Source organism: Cupressus sempervirens, chromosome 6 (genome assembly GCF_028749045.1).
Source record: "Cupressus sempervirens isolate cs-2001-9-10 chromosome 6, ASM2874904v1, whole genome shotgun sequence".
NCBI classification, from domain to species: Eukaryota; Viridiplantae; Streptophyta; class Pinopsida; order Cupressales; family Cupressaceae; genus Cupressus; species Cupressus sempervirens.
The window spans coordinates 555127975-555147333 of NC_143123.1; positions in this window are offsets into that span (position 1 = coordinate 555127975).

Sequence of the window (19359 nt, forward strand, 5' to 3'; positions counted from 1 at the left end):
AAGCTACAATTCCAAGGGTGAGATGGCTAAGGCCATTTGGTTATGAAATCAATGTTGATGAAGCATCTACAACAATAACTGCATTGTTGGCAAAAGAAATAGATAAGAGTGCCCCACATTTTGGCACTTATGATATGGTACGATCAAAAATAAATATGGAATTAAAAACTGCCTCCACATTGAAAAAGAAAGATAGATTGATGAAGAAAATTAAGAAACAATCTGGTGAAGGGGTAGAGGCTGAAGCTGAAGATGATGATGATGACAATGATGATGAAGAGGATGAACAAGAGCAAGGCCCAATGGAATTAACTCAAGGCCTAGGTGAAGACAAGGAGGAAGGTTCTAAGGAAGAAGAAACCAAGGAAGCACCAACCTAGGCTGAGCCGAAGAAAAGAAAGACAAAAGATCAACTTCTAGCTCAGCCCAAACCAAAGAAATCTGCTATGCCATCACCCCAAAAGCCAAAAACCAGAGCTACAACAAGGGCCTCAACTCAAAAAGCCAAAGAGAAAGAAAAAAAGAAGAAACCAATCAAGAAGAAACAGGATGAGCCTAGGAAAAGAAGAAGATATGTAGCTCAACCCAATACTGATGAAGAATATCAATTTGAAAAGGTAAGTCATTCTTTAGTTGATATAATATGTAAAAAGATTGGAAATGGAGATTTAAGCAATATAAATAAATTTGATTTTAATAAGTTCACTAAAGAAGAACATAATAGAATAGAGGAATCAATTTATGGAATGATGGCACAGTTCAAATACACCCCTCTTGAACTAGATGGACAATTGCTAGATGAACTGTCAAAAATTGTAGAAGACAGATGACATTTCTATTTAAGAATGGAAAAGGAGATGAGAGAATCAACCCTAGCAAGCATACTGCCTGATTTGACTAAGGAGCAAGTAGAAAAAGTAGTCAAAAGGCACAATGCCAAGTTTACACCTAAATATAGGGCATTCTTCATTCTCCAAAATAAAACGGAAGATATTGTATAAAGAACAACCAAATCATGGAAGAACTTGTACAAAAAGATTGAAGATTTTCTTGAAGAAAAATACAAGGAAGAAGCTTTTGCTCCACTAGAAGAAAGAAGAAAAAGGAGAGAAGAGAAGACAGAAGTAGAGCAAGGTAGAGAAGAGAAGAAGGAAGAAGAAAAGAAACAAGAAGAAGAGAAGAAGGAAGAAGAAAAGAAGCAAGAAGAAGAGAAGAAGGAAGAAGAAAAGAAACAAGAAAAAGAAAAGAAGGAAGAAGAAAAGAGAGAAACAGAGGAGGAGACACAAAAGCAAGATATAACAGCAATAGCTGAGCAAGAGCAGCAACAAGATCAGAGTGTGCAAGGCACACAAATGCCACCTTCTAGCCCTCTTCATGTACCCATCACACCTGCAGAAACAATAACTGTACAAGATGTTCTTGACACTTCTACTCAGAACGTCAATCCATTAACTACAAAGGATCTCAAAAGAATCCTTGACCAATCCACACAACAAGTGAGATTATGTACAAATCCAGTATGGTCAATGTAGATGAATTGCAAAAACTAGTAGAAAACACTGTTAGAGATAAGGTGAATCCATAAGAACCACCTTCCAACATCTCTACAGCTACTAGTGGTCAACTTCAAATGCCAACAGTCATTTCAATAGGCATAGTTGACACCATAGTATAGAAGCCAAGTGCAGCATGAGAAAAAGCAATAGAACAAATAGGACAGACTATTACATCTGATCCTATAGCTCAAACACAAGGTGGACTTCCTAAAATTACAATAATTGATCAAGGTAGACAGCAAGAGGAGAAAACAAAAGAAACCCCTAAAGAGTAAGAGGCAATACAAACAATGATAAATTTGCCTACCTCGGGAACTCCTTCACAACAGCCATTGCAAATATCAACACCAGGATCAAGTTCTACCAAAGTTGCAAGGGTACTTCACTATGGAGACCCTAAACTAGATGAGGAGATAGTCATACCAAGCTATGACTCAAAAACAATAAACATTGATCAAATCAATGAGGTACAAGAAGCATTATATAGAAGGAAGAGGCAAGAAATACTCAGGAAGGAGTATAAACAAAAGCAAACAATGCATGAGATTAAAGACATCTTTATGGATGCCTTTAGTATTCAGTCACCAGATGAGACAAAGCATATTATGGAGCAATTATCAAATATTGTTGAATAGGTGACAAATGTAGACCTAGAAACAAATGAAAAACTCATGGAATGGTATGAAAGAAAATTTCAAGGAAAAGTTAATGAGAAAATATCTAGTGAAATAGTACTTTCTCAGATAGAATTGGAAAAGGTCATAGACAAAGTCAAAAAGGTACTTGAGAATATATTCTCATTATATAAAAAGTTGTGTGACTTTTCATATTTCACACAAGAGACCAGCCAAAAGATAAAGAGCCTAGAAAGAAATTTAAATATTTCTAGCATGCAGCTACTAGAGATCCAGCTCAAAGTGAGAAGCATTTTGCTCAAATGCTTCACACTCAAAAAGAAATAGTTGTATTAACAATAGAAGAGGCCACCATCAAGGCCAAACTATTACAGCTCCAATCTTTTATAACCCCACATTTGGAAATTCTCCATAAAGAACAAGTCTATGTTGAAACTGTTCTCAAGAAAGATCTTAATCTTTCTACTTCAGAAGGACGTATTCATCTTGCTGTAAAGACTACCCTCCAGCATAAATCATTGGAAATTGCTTTGCATAATTGGGATGCAGCTCTTAGGATGATTATGGAGGTAAACAACACATTTTTGGCAACATATGGTCTTAACCCTTAAAACCCTCTAACATAAGTGTCAAAAAGGGGGAGATAATTAAAAAAAAAAGGGGGGAGATAATAAAAATAGGGGGAGACAAGATAATGGGGGATATAACAAAACAAAGGTGGAGCATGATACACAACATCAAATTTTGGTTACCAAGACAACACTGATAATGGTACAATCAACTCAGGGGGAGTTACAATACTTTTGAGGTATATATATTGTACATTACAAATTTTGACTATATATACCAAGTAGATTAGTGCATGTACTCATAAGGGTAGTTAAGTGTTTTTGTCACTCATGTCAAAAGGGGAGATTGCTAGTCTTAGAATGGTTTTTGACACTTGAGTGCCAACACACTTAATCATTTTCTACATTGAAGCTGAGTACACTACATATGCCGAGCCACAACATGAGCCAAGTTAGGAAATCCAACAAGTGCCAAGTGATCTTCAGGTGCCGAGCAACCTTCAGGTGCCAAGTGAAGATTAAGTGCCAAATGACTTTAGGTCTCGAGCATGATACAAGTGCCGAGTGACATTTGAGTCTCGAGTCATAGATGATGCCGAGCAATACAGAAATGCAACAAGTGTCGAGTAAACTATTTTAATATATAAGTGTCAAGCATTAGAGATCAGTAAGTGCCAAGCAACACAGAATGCACATATGAGTTTGTAACATTATAAATTCAAATGTAAACTATTTTTATGGCCGACATATGATGAATCTCAAAGGATTAAAAGATAAGATCAAATATTTTTGTTTTTCCCATGCAATCAACATGCAGGAAATAAGAAAAATGGAGAAGGCATGTAACCAATAAGAGAAGTGCAAGGAATGAGTGAGAAATAGAGATTCAATATGGATCGTAGATCTGTACCTAACCCTAAGTCTTCGAATGTCTTTATAAGGAAGATGACATTACATTGAACCCAATGATGCATGGACAAGGGTGTTCAAGGGAAAACTATTCTTAGAGTGAAGAGTATCAGATCACAAAGGATCAAGATCAGGGAAAGCAGATCAAGTGCCTGTATTCAGTAATCAAAGGATTGTAATCTATCAGGTTTATTATACCTAATATTTTCTAGCAATTGTATTAGGAAGAAAACCCTATGGTGATAGGTTAGCTTAACAGCTATTTTGTGGAATCCTTTAAATAGGTGATTAAACCTTTTAACAGGGTAACACTTCATGTAAAGTGTTTGAAATCCTTTAACTAGGTCACTATTGATACAGTGTAAAGCCTTTAACAAGGCAAGTCTTTAACAGGGCAGACCATCAGAAGTGGTTAAACTTTATTACTACAGTGATTTTGTGGGTATCATCCGCACCCCAATTTTACCTTCTTATTTTTGGAGGGTTTCTGGGTTACCAAAATCTCAAGTGTTATGTGGTGATGATTATGTGTTTTTCATAATTGTTTGATATGTTTATATGCATGCAATCTACTTTCAGTTAAAAAGTTTTAATGCTAAAAGTACAGTACTTCTAATTCACCCCCCCCTCTTAGAAGCATTATTCCTATTTGAATATTCCAACAAAACATCCCTTATTTAAATTTAATATGTTTGCGTGAACATCATTAATGAGGTCTCGTGAACATATGTAAAATTGAAAATGGGAATTTTGCATCATTTCACAATTTCCTTCATGTCGTAAAAGTGGTATCTAGTATTGTGGGTTCACCCTATAAAGGAAATTACAAACCTAGAAGAGATAGAGAGTGTTTGTATGAAAATGAAGAAAATGATTTTGATGATCAAGCAGTAAGTGCTAGTGATGATGAAATAGGATTTTTGGAAATCAAAGAAGAAAGTCTAGAAAAAGTAGCTTTGGTGTCACAGGTTGAAAAGAAATCTAATTGGATAATTGACATTAGTTGTGCACATTGTATGACTAGTGATATGAACAAGTTTGTTGACTTCAAAAGTCAAGATGGAGGCATTCTCAGAGTTGGAAACAATGTAGCATGCCAATTTAAAGGTGTTGGATCTATAATTCTTGATGATAAAACTAATATTGAGGATGTATATTTTCTTGATGCTTTGAAGCACAATCTTTTGAGTGTTAAACACCTAGAGGACAAAGGTTATCAGTTGTAGTTCATAGAAAAGACATGCATGATTAGATATAAATATGGAAAGGTAATTGGAATAGGAACCAAATCTAAAGGTAATTTATTTTAGTTGAATCCTAGTGAAATGACATGTTTGGTTGCAAAGGTAGATGATTGTTGGTTATGGCATAAGAGATTTTGTCATATAAACTTTGATAGTATTTTGAAGAATAGTAGTATGTTTGTACTTAGAGATTTTCCTAAGATTTTAAATCCTACTAACACAATTTGCAAGGAATGTGTTTTGGCAAAGCACAACAGGACTTCTTTTCCTAGAAAAAAGTTTACTACTACAACAAAGTTGGAGATTGTACTTACAGATCTTGGCAGTCCTACAAAGACTAAAGGATTCTATGGTGAAAAATATTTTATGATTCTAGTTGATGACTTTTCTAGAATGATGTGAGTTGCATTTCTTGATGAGAAATTTGAGGCATTTGATATGTTCAAGATATTCAAGAATAGAGTTGAGAATGAATCCAATATGAAGATTAAATGTTTAAGATAAGATAAAGGAGGATAATTTACATCAAATGAGTTTAACATATTTGGTGAATTAAATGGAATCAAAAGATAGTTATCAGCTCTGAGAACCCCTGATTAGAATGGCATTGCAAAGAGAAGAAACAAATCAGTAATAGAAGTATCAAGAGCTATGTTAGTTGAGAATGATGTATCCAAGATGTTTTGAAGAGAAGATGTGAATACAATAGTCTACACTAGGAATAGAGTGCAAGAAGGAAAGACACAAAAGAAACCCCTTATGAACTATGGTGTGGTCACTCACTTACAATTAAGTATTTTAGAATTTTTGGTAGTAAATGTTATATCAAAAGAGATGATAATATTGGTAAGTTTGATGCTAGAAGTGATGAAGGTATGTTTCTTGGTTATTCATTGAAAAGAAAGGCTTATAGATACTATAATTTGAAAACTAAGACCGCTACAGAAAGTGAAAATGTGAGAATTGATGAGTGATTCAGGATACAAGAAAGAATTATTGATTACAATTCAGATGATGATGTTTTTACTAATCCAAGGAATGATGAAGTATTTCTTTAGACTAACAATGATTTGCAAAATGAAGGAGAGCCAAGGCAAGAACAAAGGTTGGAACCTTCAATAGAGCTAATAGTTGAGATAGAAACTCCTATTTTGAGAAAGAATATGATAAAGAATCACCCATCTGAGTAGATCATTAGAATCAGACATAAAGGTGTGATGAAAAGACGTAGATGAATCGTGCAACCTAAGAATGTAGATGAAGCATGTAAAGATGATTATTGGAAACATGATATGAAAGAGGAATTGGATCAGATAGTAAACAATGAGATATGGGAGTTGGTCCCCAGACTAGCAGATAAGAATGTGATAGGAACTAAATGGGTATTTAGGAACAAGATGAATGAGAAAGAAAAAGTTGTAAGGATATTTCCTATCCTATGTAGAAAAGAAAGAAATTCAAGTGTATCATATGGATGTCAAGTCAACATTTCTAAAAGGAGAACTTGAAGAAGAAGTGTACATAGAGCAGCTTGTAGGTTGTCCTTTAACAAATGACAAGGACATAGTATGCAAACTGAAGAAAGCATTATATGGCTTGAAGAAAGTACCCATAACCATTTGATAAAGCTTGGATATAGAAAATGTATGGTAGATAGTAATCTCTTCTGGAAAGAAATTGATGATGGTTTGATGATTTTGGTAATATTTGTTGATGATATCATATTTGAAGGAAATGATGATAAAAGTGACAAGTTTGTAGAAGAGATGAAAAAGGAATTTGAAATGAGTATGATAGGAGAAATTAAATATTTTCTAGGATTACAGATTGAGCAGAATAAAGAAAGAATCTTTATTTCTTAGAAAAATTATTAGAAAGATTTATTGAAAAGGTTTGGTTTGGAAACATGTAAACCCATTGGAACACCTATGGTAACTAGACGTGAGTTATCTACAAAGGATGAGACACCTACTATTGAGTAGAAGAAGTACATATCTATGATTAGAGGTTTGCAATATTTGACTCAGACAAGGTTGGATATAGCAAATGTAGTTGAAAATGTTGCAAGATTCCAGGCTGATCCCAGAGAAGCACATTATGCAGTAGAAAAAGGATATTTAGATATTTGAAAGGAACATTAGAGTTTATATTGTGGCATGATAGATCTAATGATTTTACTTTAAGTGCTTATACTAATACTAATTGGGTAAGTGGTATGGATGACAGAAAGAGCACCAATGGTGGAGCCTTTTTTCTTTGAGGAAGATTGATTTCTTGGCTAAGAAAGAAGCAGAATTGTATCTCACAAAGTAAAGTGGAAGAAAAATATGTTGTAGCTACAAACAATTGCAATCAAGTTGTTTGGATGAAGCAGATGTTGAAGGATATAAGGATAAAAATTAGTGAACCTATTGTCACACATTGTAAAAAAAAAAGTACAGTAAATATGTCTAAGAATCCAGTGTTGCATTCAAAGACTAAGCACATTTCCATTAAGTATCACATTTTGAGAGAGAAAGTTGCAAAAAATGAAATTAGATTGGAGTATGTGAGCATTAAAGAGAAGATTGCAAATATATTCACTAAGCCTCTTCCCAAAGAGACTTTTTAGTATTTGTGAGGTATGTTAGGGGTTATGCCCCTTCCTACATCAAAATAGAAGATGCAAGAGTCCATCAGTCCAATGTAACAAAGCACTATTGTTGTTTGGACTAAATGTTGATGCTTTCTATATGGGGGAGTATCTGTGATGGATAGAGTCATCTAGGACTTTTGTTGGATGTTGTCTTGAATAGTGTCTTTGGATACTTGAGCTAGTAAGAATCAATTGTTGCAAAAGTTTGATGGTTGCTAAAACTTTTGATATTGATGTCAATGGGGGAGAAGTTCGACATGAAAAACATCATGAGAAGATCATGAGGAAGAAAAGTATGTTTAGAAGAAGTACAACATAGAATGACAGTTTTTTAGAAAGCACATTGAGGTATATCAATGAGGGGGAATGATTGTGTTGAGCTATTGTTTTGCATAATGCTTAATGGCAGGAATCCTTTTGAACTCCTCTCTAGAAAAGTCAATCTTGGGAATCAACTCCAAGATTTTGGGTGATCTTGCAACCTACTGGAATCTACTCAGTTGAAAGATAAATGTAAATGTTCATGAGGAGGTCTTTGATAGTTTTGATAACTTCAGATAAGATGTAAATCTGTTCACTACTTCAAAACAATAAAAGACACAAAAAGAACTATATATTTTTCTATTTTTCTATTATATGATGAATGTAATCTAACAATGCAACTATATGAATTCTTAATTTAACCAAGGGGTTAGTAAAGAAAATAAAAAAGATAAGGTGACAAGAAATTTAAGCAGATAACATGAAAGTAAAATCCTAACAGACATAAGCCATAGAAACAACACATTTGTGAATTATCTTTTTGAACAAATTGGTGGGTAACCAATGAAAATAAAAGCAATGCTTCCTTAATTCTACTAAATACATTAGAATAATTCATAAAACCATAGAAAACACCATAATTAAAAGATTGCACAACTAAAAATAATTGCAATAAAACTTTTGGCTCAATCACATTCCATGAAAATGCATTCACAAAACATAACACACTTAGGCAAGAATCACTACACTCCAAATGTGAGCACCAAAAGCATATATTATTGCAAAATAATGACAACTTTTATTGCATATTACAATCCCATATTTATAAGAAATAATCTCCTTAGTTGTGCTGAGAGTGAGATATCTTTATGCAATCATATGATTTAAACTAATAAAACAAATCTTAATTATGTACATACTATCTATCTAACTAGTGCTAAGTAGGACTCTATCCATTTTATATCATTAAATGGATGCATGAACTTTTACATGTCATAAAACAAAGAAATAATGAGAAAATAAGAAGAAGAGATCCATCAGTTGATGTAGGAGTGTCTAGAAGTTCAAAAATAGAAGCTCCATCTTTACTAGGCGTCTGTCAAAGTTAAACTATTGTCAAGATGTGTTTCTGATGCATGGAAAGCTCTAATTTTGGAATTGGCAGTTAACTATTGGTGCACCTTTGACTTGTTCAAAAAGTGCACAAGTCCACCTAGCACACCTATGCACCTGGCACACCTAGCATAGCAGCACACCTTGGAGGCCAAAAAATGCCAAATTTCACCAAGTATCAAAATTGAAATTTTGGCTTCTGGGTTTTGTTCCCCTTTATACCAGAGCTATGTCTAAATTTTTTCCTTGAATTTCTCAATCATCTCAATGACTTTATCCACATTCAATAAATCTAAGGCATTATATTTATCCTTTACTTTCTACCCGTAATTGTCCACTTCTATACATGTTTCTACAAAATCCTTGAGTTTTGTATCAAGCTCTAAGAAAGCCTCTTCTATTCTGAAAGCCTGCCAAATATCCTCATCATCAGAAACTTCATCAAAAATATTTTGAAATCTCTAAACTACTACCTCTACAAGTATTAACTTTTCTCATGTATCATCCTAAAAAATATCTAGACATGCATCACTATAATGTCTCTTAGCTTCCAAAATTTGCTCTTGGGTCTAGTCCTTGAGCCTATGGATATTTGTGTGTAATGTTTCTATTACTTTATTACCATCTACAATCTTCTCTATCCAATAATCTATCTTATCTAATCCCTCATCTGTATATACACCCATTAGCATTCGGTACCTCTGGCCTTTTATCACTTGTATTGCCTGTAAATCTTTTCCACAAGTATGTACTTCATCCATTAAACCAAAATATTGATTCAAAATTGCCACTAACTTATTTGCATTCTCTTACATAACATGCAATAATTTAAGATTACCTTGGATAATCAAAATGCCTTTCTCCTCAAAACTATCCTACCATTGCTAATAGGCATTCAAAAATGGGTCCAACTAAACTGATCCCCTATCCCTTCTGTAAATTGTTGCATTTAGAGTTTCTTCAGGATTAGTGGGATCCAAGGGGCCAACAACTTTGCTCAGATATCCCTTAATGATTTTATTCAGTCACTGAAGTGTTATCAATTTTTCCCCATCCTATTCCAAGCTTCTGAACACCTCCTTAATCCCTATTGTTACCATTAGCTTTGCAGTTTCCAAGGTTGGCTTCCCAAGCATAACCTCCTAGATCTAGTAATCCGTAGGAATCAGTTCTTCAACATTTGATTCTAAATGAGGGATAGCCATGTGAGAAAAAAGGTCCTAATTCTGATCACTCATGAAAAAGGCTAGTGTCATGCATCCTTTGAAGGTGAATTAGGTTTCCTTAGAACTTCTATCAATTCCATTCTATCCTCCTCTTTAGTAGTGAACTATTGCTTCTTGTTTCTTATTACTTCTTTAATAAGTCATCTTGGAATATGTTGCATTAGGTATTTTCCTTTAGATGATGAAGGAGTTTGTTCTACAATGCCTTTCCCCTTATCACTACTTTCTAGAGTCTTCTTCTTCTGTGAGGGATCCACACTAGGAGTCTTTGTTTTTGTGGAATCCAAAATCCTCACCTCTATGTCTTGAGAAGTTTTTTGTGGTTGTTCACTTTCTCATCCTTCTTTAGATTCTTCCTTGGTGGACACTTGTTGTGGTTGTTCTTAATGTTCTGCCTAGACTTGTTCAATTTCTATACCTATGAGAAAAAGGGGTAGTTGATCCCTTGCCTACACAAAATGTGACTTGCAGCAAGGATTTTGGTCCTATTTTAGGTCCTTGTGATTTGAGGGGCATCTGAGTCTAATCCTCCTATTGAGGTTGATTGGTAGGCATGTCTCTGATCTTGTCCCTGACCAAATTAGTACCCATGGGCATAAAGTCAAAATATGACATCTTAAAGACATCAATGCCTTCTACATCTTGCTCATCTATCCACTATTGTATTTCATCTTCTAATGTAGTGGTATGTATGGGTTCATCAAGGATAGATGGAAATGTGATCGTGGAACTTCTCCTTTGTTCTTATTATATTGCTTTAGGTAGCTAAGTCCTCTAACTCAAAGGTAGATCATCCTCTTCATCCTCATCACCCTCTTCTTTTTCCTCTTCTAGAATGGGTTATGTTGGTCTGATTTTTCACAGTATAGAAAAATTTTGATATTTAGATGAAAAATCATTTAAGTCTTCGAATTATGCAGATTAGGGTTTTATCCCAAGTGATTTTGAAAGTTTTTAGATTGCTCCAATTGTGCCCTATTCCATGTGTTTTATTTTCCTTTTAAATTCTTAGGGTTTGTCTCTCAAAATCATCCATGAAAAAACCCTAAGTATGTGAGAAACCCTTATGCTTGTGTTTTGTGTTGCCCTAGTCTTTGAAAAAATCAAAAGGGTATGATTTCAAATATATTTTGGTGGGGCATGTTTATCCTAAAGGTTTATTTACGTCAGAATAACCTTTTAATCTTTTGATAAACTTTATAAAGTGTTTTAATTGCTTCATTTTATTGAAAGAGGGGCCAAATCATAGTATATTTTCAACACCGTAGATCTTCTCAAGATCAAGGTTTCTCGCATTCCCGCATTATGAAGTTGTGAGATTTTTAAATAATGCGGGGAAACACATTTGTGACACATAGCCCCTACTAACGCTCAAAACTTAGTGTGCCGCAAAAGTTCTTGTTTGTCAAAGTTGGTCAGAACCTTTTTGCAGACTGGTCAGTACCCTGTGCATGTTATATTTTCCTCTGTTGTCATTTGTTGTTCAATTAACAAAAAGTTTCACCTTATGATCAAAGTTCACCAACTATGGATCTTGTCTAGATCTACGGTTACTACATTCTCACACTATGAAGTTGTGCAATTTTTAAATAATGCGAGGAAGCAAGCATTTGACACATAGCACAAAGTGACATCATGGGCCCACCTTTATTAGAAAAGTGATAGCAATGTGTCTTTCATGGCAAGTTGTCAAATGACATGGAATGCAAAGGGAGTTTCTTATTTGTCCATTCAGTTGACTAGATGTGCAGTCATTACAAGAATTGATCACTGTTGATTGAGGTATGATCGACGAAGCTCGCATTCTCGCAATATGGAACTGATCAATTTTTAAATAATGTGGGCAAATGGGAATGGTGGGACTTGGACTAAGATTTAGGAAGTACACTAAGTCATGCCATGCTAGAAAAGATTAAATGTAATGAAGCACGCTCATTTTTTGTGGGCGATAGGTGTGCCAAGTTGGAAGCGGCAATGTCATGCACGCGAAAACTTTAATTACTATAATTAAACTTGTCAGATCACATCGACTAAAAGATAACTTTTCATTGGTCAAGTAAGTTTAGTGGGCCGCCAAATAAAGACATCTTGTTTCAATGTTGATCAGGGTAAGATCGATGGTGTCCCCATTCCTGCTTTATCAAAATGTGAGGTTTTTAAATAATGTGGGCAAGCAGGCTTCTAACGCATGGCCGAGGGTCCCAAAGATTTAAAAAGCTTTTTACTTTTGAAATGAAGCCATTTGATCTATGGGAGATTGACGGTTAAAATTCAAATTTCAAAATAAAACATGAAATAATGGTTACAGGAATTAATATGATACAAAGTTTCCTTCGTACGACCTTAATGCTCTGATATAACATGTAAATTTTCCATTACTAAAGCATAGATTGAAGATTTTCTCAAAGCGAAAGGATTTCCAAAGCTAGGGCACAAAATTTCTCAAGGACTTCAGCAAATTTGTAAAGAAAGTTGCAGAAAGAAGAGCAGATTTTAGTAGGTAAGTGATCTATAACTAGTGAAAATCAAGAATTTGTTGAGTAAGATTTAGAAATGCCTCCATGAAAGGAATTTTCTAGGCAAATTGAGTATTCAAAAAGGGGTGTGCATGATATTTTTTGGAACAATTTCCTTTGTCAGTACAAGAGATAACTAAGGGGAGGGAGTTGATTCCTAAAAACCCTAGAGTAGCCGTAGCAGAGGGTTTCTATGACAAGGCCAATTGGGTACGAGATGCTCAGGTCTCCATGGGAGGTTTGGAAATATTCAAAAAATGGTTTTTAGAGCGAAGACTGGATACCCCTCTAAACAATGTCTTGGAGTTTGATATTGGAAAATTAATAGTCCCCACAATTTTCTTTGATAGTGATTTATTAGTGGATTTTGCCAAGAGGTATGATCCAATTACAAGGTGGGTAAAGAATCATGCTAGAATAAACCTTTTTAGGGTTTGCCCTAAATTAATTAGAGAAGTCTTCAATCTTAACTCTAACCATGTTGTGCATGAAACTATTGACATGGGTGACTTTCAAGTAAGATATGATGCACAAAAAAATTACTTGATAAAAGGGCTGCTACAGAAGCATGCTGCTAGAGTTGGTACTTTGTCTATGATTACTACAAGCACCCTAGAGCCACTGTTGAAAAGACATTTTAACATTAGGGCTCAGGCATTATATGTTTCTCTTTGTAAGATTTTTGGAGTGGATGAAGTAGAACAAATCCAAGGCTCAATTGTCCTTATAATGGCTCAAACTCTTCAATTTGGAATGAGCACTATTTTGGATTTTGCAACATTTATTGCAAGAGAAATTCACAATGGTTTGGTGGGGATAGCAAAGGGAAAAGTAGATAAACCTTTCTATGGGTATTCAATGCTTATGTATATATGTTTGCATAAGGGACTTGCTTTCTTTTCCAAGGGTATGGAGCTCAAGAAACCTAGGGATGGAGAAAAGAATCCAATATAGTTGTGGAGTGTGGATATGACCTTAGAACCCACAAATGCCAGTTATGTGAGGTTTGATAGGTATTTTGCATCAAAGCTTCAATTGCTTTTGAGAGGAGACAACCCTAGAATTCCACAAGCATTGATAGAATTGGTCAGACCTAAGGACCATGCTAAAGGGCTACTTGTCAATAATAATTGGGGAGATATAATTCCCTACAATGTTTCAACAGTGATAAGAGTATATGGCTTTTTGGGAAAGCCTCATGTGCTACCATTTCATGTGCCTTTTAAGATAGGAATAGCTAAGCTGTTATGGCAAATAGGCACCATAGATGAGAGGGAATTGTCTAGGAAAGGCACATTTTTTCCAATTGTTACTGTGACCCATGATTTTTTCTTTGTAAGGAAAGGGTGGAAGCATTTAAATTTGTTTTTAGATAGATATAACATGGTAGAATCACATGCTAGATTTATTGATCCTAAAGGATTTTATGATGTCCTAAGAGAGAAAAAAAAAGCTTCCCGCATGGTGTAACAAGTTTACTATCTTGAAGATGTGATTAGAAATGTTTTTACTTTACAAGAACAAGAATTGAGAAAAGAAAAATGGATAGTATTTAGCAAAACCCTTGAATTCATTAATGCTTTTGACCTCCACTATGATCCATTAAAAGAAAAGAAATACTGGGGAGCCAAGATGTAGGCCTTGATGAATAATTTTTCTAAGATAATACAAGCTATGAATGAAAAGAAGGCTACATATGTTGGTACATATCTAGACAGGGTTGCAGAAGTGTCGAGGAGAATCAATAGTAAAAACATAGTAGCTCCTACCCAATATACCTTACAAAGAAGGTCAGGTTATGTGATGATTCAGAATGTGCAACAGGGTCCTCTTCATCAACGAAAAATGCCAGGAAGTCCACCTACAACCAGTGCTCCAAAAAGGCAAAAGTTAGAACAAGGGTCTTCTTCTTCTCAGCTAGAACAATACTCCCCGATCCAGATAGATGATGAAACATCTTTAAGGGAACAACTCAAACAAATTGGTGGAGAAGGGGATGTAATTATTACTTCCATAGATCTAGAGATTGGGAAACCACAAGAACCCCCAACACCTTCCTTGGAGCTCACTATTGCTTATTATCAAGGTAAGGAAATTGATCCTATAGTTTCCAAAGCCTTTGAGAGGTTTATAAATGATGAAAATTTTGTGAAATCTAGGGCATTTGTACAATTTTTGTGGACGTTAAATATAGGCAATTTTGAAAAGACTTGTGAAAAGATAAAGGCAGAGCAACCAAATAAACCAGACTCTATTATTAAAGAAGAGGTAAAATCCAATTTTTTGAGTGATTTTTCCCAATTTACACCTGAGGCCAGGAGGCAATTAGTGAAGCAATTAGGAGTCCATATCTTAAATGAATGGGATATAGTGAATGCTATGGTTTTTGATTCAGTAAGAAAACAAAAGGATGTCTAGTTAAAAACTGAAGAAGAGATACTATAGGCTCATAGAGGAGTCAAATTTAGTGATGACCACCAAGCCCTTGTAATTTTGTGTATTGAGAAGATTGATAAAACAAGGATGCAAGAAATCTCTACTACAGAGCATACTCGTGCATTAACTGTCTTCATGGCTGGTGAAGTTGGCAGTAAAAAGATAACTGGGATGGCTTTAGAAATGCTAAAATTTGGCAGTGTGGTGTCTAGCCAGGAAGAGGATAGATTTGCCTAACTAAATGCTAAATTTGAAGAAGTGCTGAAGGCATATGAAGAAAGGGGCACACAGATACAAAGACTGGAGAATCAGCAGTCTCAAATGGAGAAGATAATGGGAAAAAGAAAAATAGGAGAGTCCACTAGACTCAAGATTGTATACCCCCCCAGGCCACCTATTGAGCCTTTCAAATCCACTCCAATTATTGAGGTGCCTGATACCCCTAAAAGGCCTCAATTCTACACCACAGAGGATTTTGAAGAAGAGAAAACCAAGCTTTATGAATTGCATGTAGAATTAAAAAATCAATATGAAGAGAAATTGAGACAGGGTGTGATGTATTTAATGGATAGGGTAGAATGTTTAACCTTTTTTGATCACTTCGCAAGGATTGCATCCATTAGGGATGAATTGCAGAGAGATGAGATTAGGTTGAGACCTCTTGTATAGAAATGGACAGAAAGAAATAATGATATTACAATTATGTGCATATCTGTCATCCAGCTGCCGTGTCATCAAATATAGAAGATTTTGATGACAAAAGAGATTCTTTTCAGAGAAGATTAATAAAATGTTTTTCCAAATATGTAGCTGAAAATTTTAGTCTATTTCCTTGTGCTTTAAAGACTGTTGACAAAATAAAGGAAAAAGAAGAATGGAAAAAGGAGTTGGGTGAGATATCGTGTGAAAGAATGAATTATATCATTAATTAAATTGGCTACTAGCTATGGGAGAAAACAAATGAGGAATTGGTGAAAGTCTAGCTATTTTATAATGCCATCAGAGAGGATCTTGTTGATTTAGAGGCAGTTGCAATTTCTTTAATAACTGTACAAAGAGAGGCTCTAAATTTTGATTGGCCAGAGGACACTACTTATAATGAGTGGAGAAACAAATTTATGTTAGAAGAGCAGTTATTATAAGATGATGAAGCGAAAGATGAGGAGGACAAGGATGAAAAAGTAAAAGTTACCCTCATGGTTAATGATGAAGACAACGAAAAATCCCCAGATTAAAGTAAGTTTGCAGGTGATCATAGATGATTCATCACTTTCAAATTTAATGACCACTTACTCTAAGGATGAAGAATAAATAAAAGAATTAAAGCTCTTGTCTCAATCAATAAGAATATAATAGAAAGGGACCCACCAAGGAATGTTCAATGTAATACCCTTTCTATTATTCACAATTTTTTCCTTTTGTTACAGATGTATGTAAAAATGTTTTGAAGGACACCTGTCAGTCACATTTGCCCTTTGCTTGTTGCAACTCATGCCTATATAAGTGAGTTTTTAAGGCAATGCGATGGTCAGAATTTTGTAGAATTTTAAATCTCTAAGAGAATACAATCAATCCAATAGTGCGTAACTGATTTGAGTTTATTTCCATTGTACTTTCTGATAACATATTGAATGATAGAAATAGCAATCTATTCTAGGCTTTCAATTGGTTTTCTATTGGTCACTATATTAGTCATATGAAAAGGGTAATACAAAAGGGTATTTACACTATATTTGTGTCATCAGTTTATATCTCCAGTTTATGAGTTTGTTTACTTTGAGGTCATTTAGATAAGGTTTAATTGGCTGAATGCAATCTAGATGGGTTGTATACTATTTTCATTGTTGCTCTTAATTAAAGAAATTATATAAATGCTTCAGTGAATCAGTAGGGTTTGTGAATTCATAAAGGGATATTTCATAAGAATAGAGATGGGTGATTACAATTGATTAATTCATTTACAAGTTATCTGAATTAGATCTCCTTCCAATAGCTAATTATTTGCCCAATGGATAAGGCACTGGTCTCATAAATCAGAAGCAAGCAAGGGTGAATTCTACTACTGCATATCAAATCATTTTATTAAAAAATCAAAATCATTTCATTCCATTTTTTTAGAATTATAAATGTTGGTCAATACTTATTTATATCTATTCTCTGAGTCTTAGGTAGCTACTATTTCTAGGAATATTTTTAAATTCAAGGAGAATGACGACCAGACCTACTGATAAGGGATGCATACATGTTTGAGAACATTAAAAGAAGTGAAGTAAACTGCTCATGTGTTAGTGGGTAATAGATGAGAATCAAAATGAAACTAAGAGAATCTCTAGATAGCAGTTTGCACTAGAATCATCACGAGGTATACCTACCTTGGCTTAGCAAAGCCAAAAGAGTAGGAAACAATCCTTTAGTTTTGTTGAAGTTGGGTCCAAATGGTTTACTCATGTAGCTGATAATAGAAATTAGTTGATCCTTAGGTTATTTGAGTGTTATCATTCTAGGATTGAACATTTTGTTGTTTAGTAGTTTTCAAACACCAACAAAATGGCAACTCTACTTGGGAATTACACTTAGTATTGTCATAAATAGTGAATTATTAGAGATCTATGTCTCCGTGGGTAGAGTTGCAGGTTTTTATACTGAAGTTTCCTATGGATTTGGAAGTGGTATATATTTTGCCTGAGATTTTCACTAAAGGATTTATTATTTTTTTAGTTCTTGTCCTAATCTGATAGAGTGGGTGGCAACTCAAAAGGTTTTAATCAATGTCAAAATTAAGAAAATTGTTGTCCCAAATTATGGAGAGTAAGAGAAATACACGGGAAAATGTGAAGAAAAATCTAGCCATCAAACTACAAACTAATCTCCCTCCTAGAGGACGAAAGAATTGGGCTATGAAGGGAAACCAGATGCAGAAGGGGAGCTATTCATATGAACAAGTAGTGGATAGAGATAACGCTCATCATTCTGTTGTTAAAACAGTGCCTTTCTCCAAAGGTCTGAGATCTCATCCAACTTTGTATGATGATGATTTCTATAATACCCCTAAAATGATATGTTAGGAAAAGGTTGTGCAACCACCCGTATTTAGTTTGGAGGGTAGGACTAGTAACAATCTCTTCCAACATAGCACAAACCCTTTTATGTCAGATTCTTCCCCTAAAAAGGTTAGACCTAGGCACTTAGAACCTAAAAGTTTTAATGATGAGAAAACATCTGGGTCTGAATTCACTATCCCTGATCCTAATGAGAATGAAATATTGAGAGCAAAGCTACTAAGGAAGAAGCCATTAATAGGAGATTTTAGAAGGAGAGGGAAGAAGTGATTACGAAGAATTATGAAGAAAAATAAGAATTATTGAGGAGAATTGCTGCTCTAAAAAAGAAAAATGAGATAGCATCTACTGCATGGCAGCCTGGGATTGTGGGACAAGTTGAACAACTTAGGAGGCAAGAGAAAAAGTTGTTAGAAACTTAGAAACTGAATCTAGAAGGACCTATGATACAGCAAGTTAAAAGCTATGCTGCTCTAGAAGTTGATAACAATAGAATAAAGAATGTGGAACCAATTGTAGGGGCTAAGGACAAAGGAAAACAAAAGGAGATTGGTGTTAAGATCAATGAACCAGTGAAGAAAGTTTAGATCCATGATTCTATGTCTGATATTGAATTTGAAAAGAGAAGGAAAGAAAGGGATGCTTTAGCCAAGAAATTGGAGATTGCAGAAAATGAGGCTGCTATAGCTTAAATGAACACTAAGATCAAATTCCTAGAAAATACCAAGAAGTAGTCTGTAGCTCTGCCTAAAGATAATGATGGATCTAATGATGCAAATTAGAATACTACTAGGATGCCTTTCTCTTTCTTGTCTTCACCTTCACAAAAATTAGATCTCAACAAATCTATTGGTGATGCTAGCACTAGTAACACTATGAGTAATAATAAGAAAGATAATGTTGATCAACTTAAGATTGATGTACAAAGGAGACCTCTCCACTTAGAAGGTTATAGGAAGATATGTTTTGATGGGATCCCTAGTTTTCATAATCCTATACCACAAGAAATGAGGAAAAGATTTTCTAAATTTGATGGAAATAATGCTATCTCTTGTGAGGACCATTTGAGGAGTTTTCTTGATATGATGAGTGATTATGAGGTTGAGGCTGAAGATGTCATCATGAAGTTGTTTGTTCAGTCACTAATTGAAGATGCTAGAGAATGGTTCAAGAGACTCCTTGAATTATCTATTGTTGATT